Source organism: Enhydra lutris, unplaced genomic scaffold (assembly GCF_002288905.1).
Source record: "Enhydra lutris kenyoni isolate GAN:26980312 unplaced genomic scaffold, ASM228890v2 scaffoldscaffold3, whole genome shotgun sequence".
Classification (NCBI taxonomy): domain Eukaryota; kingdom Metazoa; phylum Chordata; class Mammalia; order Carnivora; family Mustelidae; genus Enhydra; species Enhydra lutris.
Genome location: NW_019154087.1, coordinates 53,580,810 through 53,593,925, shown reverse-complemented (window position 1 = coordinate 53,593,925; position 13,116 = coordinate 53,580,810). Strand labels below are relative to the sequence as shown.

General features: G+C 33.8%; 1 protein-coding gene across 1 annotated transcript in view; it reads left to right on the top strand.

Moving 5' to 3' along the window:
* The first annotated feature begins 3,306 nt into the window (after positions 1-3,306).
* The window catches only part of LOC111156442 (follistatin like 5), a 764,534-nt gene continuing 754,724 nt past the window's right edge, over positions 3,307-13,116 (top strand). Inside the window, exon 1 of the mRNA XM_022517356.1 lies at positions 3,307-3,581. The gene's annotated coding sequence lies outside the window, so the exon portion shown is untranslated. The remainder of the gene's footprint in view (positions 3,582-13,116) is intronic.

Genomic DNA, 13,116 nt, shown 5'->3' with positions numbered 1-13,116 from the left:
TTCGAAAAGGAGCTTGTAAAATTTGATGACGCTACAGAAGCCCAAAAATAAAGAAGCAAAAAGCAATATGATTAAAAGGTAAATCTTATATACAAGTATAAATACACATTCACAAGGCAACAACACAATGAGCTTCATAATTTCTGTGTATTACATTTTAATATGTTCATGTAAATTACTTAAATTAAAATCCCTAAGTACATGTTGGTCATTCAGCTTTAAGATATTTTCCTTGTTCATATTTACTTAATATTTTAGTCGTCTTTCCCATGACAATTTACAACTAAAAATCCACCTAATGACTTTGCATGCATTACATTTTATTGTTGCTTTATAATTATTTAAATATCCTAAACAGTAATTATGAGTATATGTGAGGATATTATAATATTGCTTATATAAAAGTAACTAACAGACTCCTCCAATCCTCTCTTACCTATTCTGGATAGGTAAAATTTATTTTTTTGACTTCTTTTAACCTCATCCTTTGTCCTAGTTACTCATCTTCCTTGCACACCTCCCAAACTAATTACCCTAAGGTACCATTTTCACAGTCTTTGTAACCAGATGCCAATTTATCCTACCTAAGGGGAAGGTTCTTGAGATCTTGAATTCTATCACAGTATCACTATAGTATAGAAATTTATGAAGTTTTAAAATTCTACTGTAGAATCACAGGATGACAGATATGTAAGGAACTTTAGAGATAATTTAGTACAATAAAATCCTCAAATTTTACAAATGATGAGTATGATGTAGCAGTTTAAATAACTAGATCTTGGTCAAACAGCTAATTTATGACAGAACAAAACCTAGAATCTCTTAGGAAGATTCAGTCCTCCTAGTTCTATTTCTTTTCTTTTTTTTTTTTTTTCCTTTTTTTTTCTCCCCCCCCCCCCACACACTTAAAAAAAATGTTTCTTTTTTTTTTTTTTTTTTTTTTTAATATTTGAAACATATTTGTTTCCTGTTTTATCCCCCTAGGCTTTTGAATAATATTATGCTTGCCTTAATTTAATTCATAGCCCCAAACAATAGATTACTGAAGTGAACTAAAAAATAGTGTCTATTAAACAGCATATGACACGGGCTTTGGTGAAATTTTATAAGAATTTTTATAATGCACACTATATATTTTCACAGTGAACTTTTAAGTCTTCTTGCCATTTTGGCATGCTGGCATGAAGCAGACCAAAATATGCCATGTGACATTTCTAAAAGAAGCATGACATGTGTGCTTTGATCAGCCTAAGTACAGAATATTCATTGTAATTATAATTGTAGAATGCCCTTCTACCCCTAAAAATCATCTTTTATGCCCTACATTGGTGTCTGACACCTTTATAAAATCACTTTGGGAACTGAAGTGCTTTTGGGATGTGTGTGTGTGTGTGTGTGTGTGTGTGTGTGCAAAGAGCAGTGCAAAAAGGCATTGCACTAGTCATTTATATATTTATATAAAATCAATAGCAGTCAGAGGAAAATAAAATATTGCAGATTACCTGGAATGCAGCCATTACTGCCTAGATATGTTGGGGGATACTCCCAGGGAACTGAATATTTAGGAAAGGAACTGACAAATGCTTTAATAAAGCTGGAAAGGAAAGTTTATGTGGATGCAAAGGAGAAAAAAGATGTTCCCTCAGAAGTAAAACTATCGTGTTTTTTTTCTCAACTTAGCTAACTAACTTTCAGGAAAGGATTTGGGTAAATATACCCACACAATAAATATTCTTCCTCAAATAATTTCTTAAATACTGCAGAAAATCAATTTTATTAATTATGTTTCTTGATAGGAAAATAAACAACTGTACTAATTTCATCAAAGTCCCTGAAAACACTCATGGGTGGATACAGTGCAGAATTATATCAGACTCTGGGAATATCAGGGTATATATTTTGATGGAAAACAATGTATTGAGTGCTATGATATTTCTTGAATAAATAACTTTGTTTATGAAAATATTTTTTTATCCAACTTAAAAAAATTTGGGCTTGATTTTATTTGTCTATTTCTTTGTACAAGTAAGTCCTGATGGCTGTAGGTGAGACATGTGGACAGGATGTGAATAATGACCTTTCTAGATGACTGATTGCTTCAGTTCACTAAAAGTGTTTGTTTACAAGTTTAAGCAGTCAGGAATCTGGCATGGCAACCCCCCTTTCTCTTGCTGTCAAGGCCCTTAGAGCCTCAAAGGAACAAGAAACATCACATACACTGAGAGGATTGCTAAAGGCTATGAAGTGCTTCCAGCATACCCCATCTTTCATAGAACAACTGATATATTAGACATAATAAATATTACATAACCTTCAGGATTTTGGCAGTGGAAGTTGAAGCTGAGAACTTTCACTTTTTTCATTATTAAGTGATTTTTTTTTAACCCTGGAATCTCCAACTTCACATAGCTTGATGATGTATTTAAATCATAAGAATGAAGAGGGAAGCTTCCACAGATTTTATAAGAACATGTGAATACTTGATATATACTATACAGCATTCACATAAAAAATAAGAAAAAAAATGTTTACGAATGATGATAAGTATAGCCAGTTTTCACATTTTTTTCCAGTGCTCAGAGCATTTTTTTTTTTTTCCCCTCCAGGACAAGTTTCTGCTGCAGCGACTCCCTCTAGCAGCTCCGTGAACCGAGGAAAGGGAACGGAACACCAAACCCATCCTTTCCAGTAAACAAATGGTAGGGAGCAGGAGGAAAGTTTAGCCAGGGAGATCAAAAAGAGCGGGGATTTTTTTTTGGAGTAGTTGGATGGATTCATTCCAATCCCAAATCCCTTCTCCTCCCGCCTCCCCAGCCTCTCCTCTGAGTGCTCCTTTGCCCCCATCCTCCGCCCCTGTTTTCTGCCAGAGCTGTGCCAGCAGCGATCTTTAGAGCGCACAGAAACGGCAGTCCCAGCGAAGGGAAAAGCTCAGGCCACGCCAAAAGCATTTAGTTTATTCAGGACCGATCATGAAGTCCAATGAAACCAACGTTGGTCAATAACCTGGATTTTGTCGTCTCGATTGCCTCAGCTGACCCTAGCAGTAAGCCCAGTCAAAGGGGCGGCCCCGCACCTCTCTGGGAGTTGGTATGCAAAATAGTTACGTCAGATGATGGGGGCGGGGCACGCCCGGGTTGAGTGGCAGCAGCTTTTGCTGTGGGAGGAGGCGCGAGAATCAGCCTGGTTCAGTGACTGAGACAAACTGGAGGTGAGAGGAGCTGGTGCTGTCCACTGCGCTGTCGGTGCTGAACCTGGACGCGAGCGGACGGCTTGCTCTAGCACCTTGAGGCAACGCCCTCTTGCACTCTCTGTGCCCTGCGGGACCCGCTTCACCAGCAGGACCATATCAACTTGACAAAGGAGTGTGGTATCCGACGTGGGAGAGAGTCCTCTGTTTGCCACCTAGGCTCCCGTTCAAGCGTGACTTTGGAGATTTCTATAGTTTTAGACCAAACTATTTTCCTCTTTTCCCAGCTGAAATGATCTTTTAGGTTTTTTTTAAACTATTGTTATTATTGTGATTTATATATCCACACCGTTTAGGAATCTTTCTGGGAGACTTTTCTGACTCTTAAAATAAGGTAAGAAAAAGAATATTATAAATTATTACAAATGGGGGAGAATGCAGAGTACTATACAAAAATTTAAAAAGCAAGTTGTGATTTTTATAATTTGAAACGGGACTTTTGGCAATGATTGCAATAATTATTTTAATAATTACTACTACTATTTTTATTACAAGAACATCAGTTGGTGATTAAGCACTGAATCCTAGAGGGGAAGTTGAGGGTGTGTGTGTGTGTGTGTGTGAAGTTAATGTCATCAGGTTACATCCTGGTTTATAAATACAAATTTGTAGAGCAACACTTCCAGCATGGCTCGAGAAACAAGAAACATTCAATGCAAGCCCCAAATATGTTAGTAAATTACATTAAATAAATCAACCAACAAGTTGTTTAAAACAAATGTAATCTTAAAAAATATTTGAGTGGATTAATCTCTGATTAATCAAGATTACTTCTGAGATCTGTGGCATAGACTGCAAAGTACAGAGCTTTCTTAACATTTTTGGAGGGGAGGTGGGAGGGATAAGAGCATTTATACCATGTTGGGTGCATTAGATGCATTATTATGCAGTAGATCCAAATAAAACTTGTGAAACTCATTCTCTGAGAATTCTACACCCCAAGGTCATGTGTATTTCCAAGTTGGGGGCTGTTTATTCTGCTATTGACTAGTAAATGTCTTCCCCTCCCCACCCCCTCAGGTTAGAGGTGGATGTAAATGGGAAGCTCTGATTTAATAATACAGTATTAGCTTGTATTATAGCCGCTACTGCTGTTGGTAATTGAATGGAACTGGGAAGCGTGGGCTGAGAAAATGTCTCGCTATTTCAGCAATGTTTAACCTCTTGCATGTTTAACAGAGAGCTTTTCTCTACTTAGGAGATTTTCTTTTAAAGCTATGTTCCTTTTGTCAATTGGCAATGTGTTTTGAGTGTGTATGAAGAAAGAATTCAGTACAGAAAACCACTGAACAGTACTTCTCATAATGAACAATTATTAAATGATGGAAGTTAACTGTGCTGTGTATTTCTTATTACTATTCATTACTTTATTTGACAGGCATGATGTTTGTCTGCAAAATAGAATTATTAATTTTCGTTTATGTCATTTAGTGACATTAGATTAAGAATAAATGATGGCTGGAAAAATATAGAGGAGAGGTTTACCTTCCAGGGAGAGAGTTCAGGTTGCAACTAGACATCCTATCTTAATAGGAACGTGTAAAATATAAGCTGTTTCAGACTTAATAAGTATCATTCAACTGACTAGGGCTATGTTTTTCAGCTACTCAAGAGTATGCTAATTTAAGTTTATATATTTGGCTATTTAAAATTATCATAAAAATTTCTGCTCTAGTTGCATTACACTTACCAAATATGAACTTTAGCTTTAAAGTTTATGACTTAAAATAGTTCCTCTGCACAGAGATTTTTCATTTTATTTACAGCACAGTCCTACATGAGAGTGATTGTTACAAGAAATGGATATTATTGCAAACACTACAGGCTAAATGTAAATCCCCTTAAGTGTTCTCATGTTTTACCCTGAGCAGATTGTTCTTTGTAGGATTCCTGTCAGTCATGTGATCTTACATTAAATATTGATACAAAATTTTTAAACACTGAACAGGTAGAGAGCAAAGGAGGATATATGAAACACTGGGCCATGAAACTCCTACCAAACATCCTCCTTTAAATTAATTTAGAATAATTATTTTCTTCAATACATTTTTAAATTTTCTTTTTAAAACTATGTGAGTATAAGCACTCTGACTATGGAATTTCAAATGGCTTCTTTTAATTTCAGTTTTCTTTTCTTTACTGAAATATCAAATATATTTTTAATTTTATAACCTACTGGAAAGGCAAGAACAGAAATAAACGCTATGCTCACCTAAATGTATTTCAGTATCTCATTGATTTCTTTTTGCATAAAGTTTTTTAAGATGTGTGTCTTCGTTTGAGTATAAACAGTTCCCCTGATCTACCAGTATCAGGAATTCTTTCAGATGAAGTTTAGTGTTGTCACAGTGAGATGGTTAAGCACTAAAATCAAAGTATGCTATTGTCAATCATGAAACTAGTAAAGCAGTTTCAATGAGATTTAACATTTAAAATATTAGAAACATTTTTCATGATTTTTTTTACATTATTAGCTTTTATATCTTAGTTCTGAGGTAAGGTAAAATTAGATAATTAGATGACCATGATAAGCCCAAACTTAGCACATAAGGGATGCTGTTTGGATACAGAATACAACTTACTGTAAACAAATAAAATTGCCAACTTTGAAAACACCTATTAAAGATATTTAAATGTGGTGACTCTTCATAAATTTTTTGCTACACCAAAAAATGACCATATTTTGGAGTTACAACTTGTCCATGTGAAATTCGAAGGAATATTCAATGGCACTATAGATAGCCTGCTAAAGCATGAATTCATTTCATTGCATAGGTTCTGTTAAGTACATGCAGCAGTTTTTACTCCAAGATGATGAAGTTTTACCAAATGTATAGAAAAATTGAACTGAACTAATATAATCATATGTCACATGACAACCTCAAGTTGTCTTTCTTAATTGCATCTTGGTTTCTTAAAACACAGTGAGCTTCTCAAAACTTTAAAAATGATATTACTGGGTAGATGTCTTCTTTTCTTATAGATAAGATGAATAACTATGCAGTTTGATAATATTTAAGACAAAGATGAAACAGTTGGTTTTTTTAAAAATCTATTAACTAACATGTACAGTAGAGAATTAAAGAAAATAATAATAAACCAGAAATGTATTAAAAAGTTTTAGGGGATTGACTTTTTAAAAGTAATTTTTAAATTATACTTAAGAGATTATGCAAATTATAGTTTATTGAGAATTTTCTTTGAATAATAGCAATTTTTCATGTTTAATTCTCATTTATAAATGAGACCAAAACACCTTCAATAATATATTTCTATCAACTCTGCCCCAAACCCAATCCCCCTAATAACTCTAGTATTTTTATTACTTAATGTATTATAAAGTTTTAAACCCTCATGTGAACTAATAGGCCAGAAAAAACGCTTCTTGTTGTTAACATTATTGTAACAGCCATGTGACCAATTATCTTACCAAACAGACTTAATCACCTTCTGCTTCAACACCTCCATTGTCCTTTGGGCCTAGACTAGTTAAGGTGAACTGTGGAGTCCCTTGTGGAAAATCCTAATTTTCCCATTAAATTGGTCACCACACCACAACATTCACAACAAAACAATTGGTCCCTTTGTGCTTTAATCACCTTAGTACTGAGGAAGTTAATATTAGTATAGCAGATGAGAGAGTATTTTTGATAAATTCAGAATTCCAAGGAGTTTTAATATGTTTTTTAGAGACAGTATTAAATAATAATATGAGTGTGTGATATAATGAGTATGTATGTGTGTACATTGTGTGTACAGTGTGTGTGTGTGTGTGTGTGTGTGTGTACATATATATTTCTTGGTGTACTCTACCACAAACCTGCAGTGGGAATGATCTTAAACAAGCAAATTCAAGAAATGCTACTTAATACAAAAAAAATTCACTTAACAAGCTATAATGCAATATAGATTTTTAGTAGCAAATGTGTCTTTTTGTTGTTATTTTTATTTAGGCTGTTACGCTTTAGTACACACCAATTTTTTGCCATGAAAATGTCATTCATAAGCTCTCATGGTGTGATTGGCAAGGGAAGGGACAACTGGAAATGAAAATTTGCCGGAAATAAGCAGCAGAATTGATGTGTACGTAATGAAGAGTTTATAGTACCACATCAATTCTGAAAAAAAAAAATGAGTGCTGATAAAGGATTTGAAAGTTTCTATCTCTAAAAGAGATACATCGGGTTTACTTCATATACATTTTGGGGTAATAAGCCATACACTTCTAAGGGATACAGCTGGAATATCCCTATAACTAAGATATTTTGATTCCTTGTATATCAGTGTTTTCATGCATAGATGTCATAAAATGTGGGAAGAAGAGCAGCTTAACTCTGAACTTTCTTGCTCTAAAACCAAGTAATTAATATTAATTTAATGTAGCTTTTGGTATCAAATTATGTAAATCTCTAAAGCAAAGTAGTTGCTTAGTGAGTTCATTTGCATGTCAATACGGAGAATATTATTCCAACTCATAACTGGTTCATAGCACTGCTAGCAATTCTAAAACACAATGCAAAAGATTTGAAAATACTTTTCTCGTTCAGTTTTAGTTAAATATATCCATTGTAATTGACAGTTAAGAGAAACTTACTTTAGTGATATATTTTTTCTATGTTAGTAGCACTAAGGTAGCAATTAAAACATACATACAGTAGCAATTAAAACATACAGGTCTGAACTACGTTCCCCAAAGATGATGATGAAATGGAAATAACTTGCCTTTCATGATTGGACCACTTCCACAAAACACATTATATAGTGTTCTAATGACCATCAAGGCTTTATCTTTTATAATTTCTAAAACCCTCAAAGTAAAGATGTTTTACTAACATGAAGTGGCAATGCCCCCAGGTACTCTGTAGATATGTGCCCCATTTTCTCAAACTATAGTAATTGCTGTGATCCTGACATCAACCAGCCTCTGAACTGCCTCGTTTAGGATTAAGGAGGGGGGTTCCATTCATCTTTCCAAAGAAAGAAAGAGAGTGATTTGCGACTAATAAACACATTTGCTGTCTCACAGTAAATTGTGTATTGATACTTGAGCATAAAGTTTTTGAGCCTGGAGCCTTGCTTATGACAAGAAGAAGACAGAAAGAGATATCATTCAAAGTATTAATACATATACATATATTTTATTCACATATATGTATATATATATTTTACTCATATTAGGCTATTTTATTTACATTAAGTCTAACATTTGTATAACTGAAAAATTCATATTGTCCTCATTTGAAATATGAGAAAATAGACGGTCAGATCAGAATTGTACGCCTCTCCAGGTTCTGATCACACAACTAGGAACAGGTGGATTAAACAATCATACCTAACTCATCCCTTTTGTGATTATACTGTGCACTCCAGCACCTCTGTTTAGGTCAAATATTCAACTTGGTGTGTCTTATTTAAAACTGCATTTTTTGTGAGACTTTCTTTACTAAACGTGAATCCACCTTTACTCTTTCCCCAAGTCTTTCACTTAATTATTAAGTTATATAGAAATGATATTATGGCATTTATTTTTTAGTATACACACTTTAGAATGCACAAAGGTTTTAAGAAGTTTTTCCTTTGTATTTAATATTAGAAAGATGCTACATTGCTTGATATCATTTACCATTAATAGCAGTAGGGACAGACAATATTTCCCTTTCCAAGTTAAATAGAATAAGAACAGTAGAATACCCTTTAATATGTCCAAAGAGTTCTAGGTCCCCCCCCAAAAAGTCCTACTGAATATCAAATACAAAGACATCTTGAACTTCAGCCCACTTCAAGCAATTACCACTTGTGTCCTATTCAAACCTTCAGACTAGTTAGCTACTAATATTTTAAATAGACTGTGAGATGAAATAAAGCAATCAAAATAAAAAGAGGTAGTCTAAAGTGGGTTCTTGAACACTTAGGAAACACTAAATACTGCATTTATTGTTTTTTAACTCTATTTGAGGTATGAAGGGAAACATTGACCACTAGCTGATGCTCTTTGTTTTCATAGAGGATTAAGCTCACTGAGTAGGAGAAGAGGTGAATACTGTTGGCCATAATTATAACACACTTCCCAGGTGAGCCATAGAGTTGCGTTAGATTCCCTAGTGAATCCTCATTACCCAAGTTTTGGGTTGTCCTTATTAAATGGATCCCAAAGGAGATAGAAAAGTTTGATTTATAGAGGAAATTAGCTTAAACGTGAAAGACAATACAGCTTTTATTAAATATTTTACATATCAGTTAGCAATATTGGTGCTTTACTTTTGAAATGAAGCCTGGTATAAAAGTTTTTAATCTTGACATTTCTGAACTATTTTGTACACTATTCATTTGACTCGCTGTTCCTCATTCTCTGTGGAGCACTGCAGGAAGTCTGTTCACTTCAACAGTTACAATTATTCTCTCTTCACAGATATCTTCCAAATATATAGCTCTGGCCCAGATCTGAACTCCATTAATATATTTACAAAGGTCGGCTGGACATTTTAACTCTGATTTCATGGTGACAGCACAAACTCCATGAACTTATCATCTCATCCTTAATGTGGTCTCCCATCCTAATTTTTTTGTCTGTCAGTTAATGACACACTTACCTATTCACCTAGGTCTGAAAAACTCACAGGTGTTTTAAACATACATCATTCTTACTATACTATATGCAGGGACTCCCCAAGTTTTGACATTCTTCCCTTTGTTATATAACTTTACCTAATTCCTATTTGCTATTCCCTCATCTTATCACTTTTACCTTGACCCACAATATCCCATCTCAATAGAATATTTTGACACTCTCTACATTGATCTCCCTGATTCTCATTTCTTCCTGCAGTGATAATTACAGATGACAAAAATAGAAAGTAAATTTTTTTAGCAATTCATAGTGTATCATACAATATGCTAAGTATTTATAAACATCATTACATTCTATATGCACAACACCATAGGAGGTAGACAGCGAAAGACCAAAGCTTAAAGAGTGACATTGCCCACAGAGTTGGGACTCAGACCAAGCTCTGTCTGAAACCAGCTGCCTGATTAGTATCACTATTCTCGCTGATACAGACTTCATATCTCTTCAAGATTCCTCTCTGTTAAAGTAAGCTTTTAACTGTCACTGTGTTCTTCAGAAATCATCAGTGGATCTCTACTTTTTACTATATTAAGTTGAAATTCTCTATTTGTTGTTGTTATTGGTTCTATAGCCTGCGAATAATCAATTTGATTTTCAATTTTCTCATGTGTGCAATGCACGTATGTAAAACAGAGATGGATCAAAATATAAAGTATGATTCCTTTCCTCTGTACAAAACCAGTGTCCTCTCTGCACTGTTGTGTGTTCAAGAATCTCCACCTACATCTCACTTCTTTATTTCCAGCCAAGTTTTTTAATAATATAAGAGCACATTGTGCTCATATGTGCTTTCCAGAGGCTCCAGTTTTTGTTGCAATTAATGTCAAGTCAGCATCACCTTGGATATCACCAAGATCTGTATTTTTTTCACATGTACATATTTGTTTTCTATTGTTGTATAAAAATTGCCATAACCTCAGTGGTTTAAGCATTTATTATCTCAGTTTCCATGAGTCACAAGTCTGGGTTCAGACTAGCTGGGTCCTCTGCTTAGAATCTCACATCAAGTTTTCAGCCAGGAGTGGGCTCTTATTTGAGACCCAGGTTCCTCCTCTAAGATCACTGGTCATTGGTAAGATTTTTTCTTCCTCCCTCCCTCTTCCTTTCTTCCTTCCTTCCTTCCTTCCTTCCTTTCTTCCTTCCTTCCTTTCTTTCTTTCTTCCTTTCTTCTTTCTTTCCTTTTCTTTTCTTTCTTTTCAGCTCAGAATCCATAAAAGTTTATTTTGTCAAGGCCAGATAAAACTTTCACTGATTCCTTCAGTTTCTGATCTATAAATCTGCTTTTAAAGGGCCCACCTCATTAGGTCAGGTCCAACTACAATAATCCCCTTTTTGATAACATAAGGTTAGCTGACTTGGAACCTTAATTATGTCTTAAGTCTCTCCTCCTTTCCGTATAATGTAATAACCACAGGAACACTGTATCACTTTGTCATCTTCCATTGGTCAAAAGCAAGTTAAAAGTTCTACCTACACACAAGATGAGGGGATTATACAAGACTGTGGGTCATTGGGATGCATGTAAGAATTCTGCCTACTATACCTGACTCAAGTTCTGCTTGAACCTTAGAACCTTTTCTCTATTGCTGTTGTCCCACGAATCTCCAGCATTTATTACCTGAACTATGCAATGAACACTCTGGTGTGGCTTTTGGATTTTTTATGTGTCTTAGGTTGTTCTTCCTAATTAATCTTAAGGTCTTTTTAAAGGAAGAATCCTAGGAATTCCTTCCATGTGTGCAAAACTTTGTGGTTTAAAATTACTTCATTTACATATTATACAATCATCATTGAAGTTTATCCTTTATATCTGCCTCTATTATGTTTTGTACATGTAATTTATGCTCATGGATTGGTTAATGTTTTTAGATTCTAGGTTTTGTTAATCTATTCTGTTTTTATTTATTTTTTTTTGGCCTTTGGTCTCTGATGAATTGAAAACCACACAAAGGGTTTATTATTATTATCTTATTTATGCAACATAGAATCTTTCCATGCAAATAAGGGATTTATATTTAATATTATGCTTTATATATTATATAGAAAGTTAAAATGATGCAATAAATTATATTTACTTTGAAAGAAAAACTTTACATTTTAAAAGAATGTCATCTTCAAAAGAATATCACATTTATGATACTAATAATTTTGTTCTTATTTATTTGGTCTAAAAATTGGTAAATATTTAGGTAATTATTTTTATTTACATTTGTTATACAAAAAATTGTATTGCACTTACATCTTTTATAGTTTTCATACAATTATGGTAATTTTATCTTGACAAAAGCTAAAGAAAATTAACTAGTATATCAATTCAATTTTAAATTTAATAAACAGTAATTTTCTTAAAAACATTAAAACATATTTAATATAAAATAATCATTTCAATAAATATAATTAAGTGCTTACTGTGTTTCAGGTGCCATTTGGGGTGCTGGGAATTGAGTGAGAATGATAGAAAGTTCCCACCCTATTCTTTCTGTGGAAAGACAGACAATAAGCAAACTAATACAGACAGAAGATCATGTTTGTTAGTGGTAAATGTCAGGATCAAAAGTTAAACAGGTAAAGGATTACTAAGGAATAAAAATGGTATCTAAGGTAAGGGTTATCTTGGGTGCGAACTCTGGCATTCTGTGGTGCCCATTAAGTAGTTTCTGATAAACTGACATTCCTTATGGATATTGTGAATAATGTTGCAATGAATGTGAGGATGAATATATCTCTTTGAGATGCTGCTTTTAATTTTTTGGATAAATAGCCAGAAAGAGTTGGATCAGTGGATCATATGATATTTATATTCTAAACTTTTAAGGAATGTCCATACTGTTTCCCATAGCGCCTGTATCATTTTACATTCTTGTCAACAATGCACAGGGTTATTGTTTTTTGCTTTTTTTTTTCTTGTTTGATAATAGACCTCCTAACAGGTGTGAGGTGATAGCTCATAGTGGTTTCAGTCTGCATTTCCCTGATGATTAGTGATGTTGAACAACTTTTCATGTACTGTTGGCCATTTATATATATTCTTTAGCATATCTCTTCCATTTATGAATGTCAAATTATTGCCAAAATCCAAAGGCTCCCATCATGATGAAAATTATTATTTAAAAAAAATTTTTTTTTGTTAGTGAAAATTAGCATCCTTCTTTGCTTGGCACTACAATATGTTTGAAATGTGTTATTTAGATTAATTTTTCCTTCCACTTTTAAATACACTGTACAGAGCAGATATTGCCAC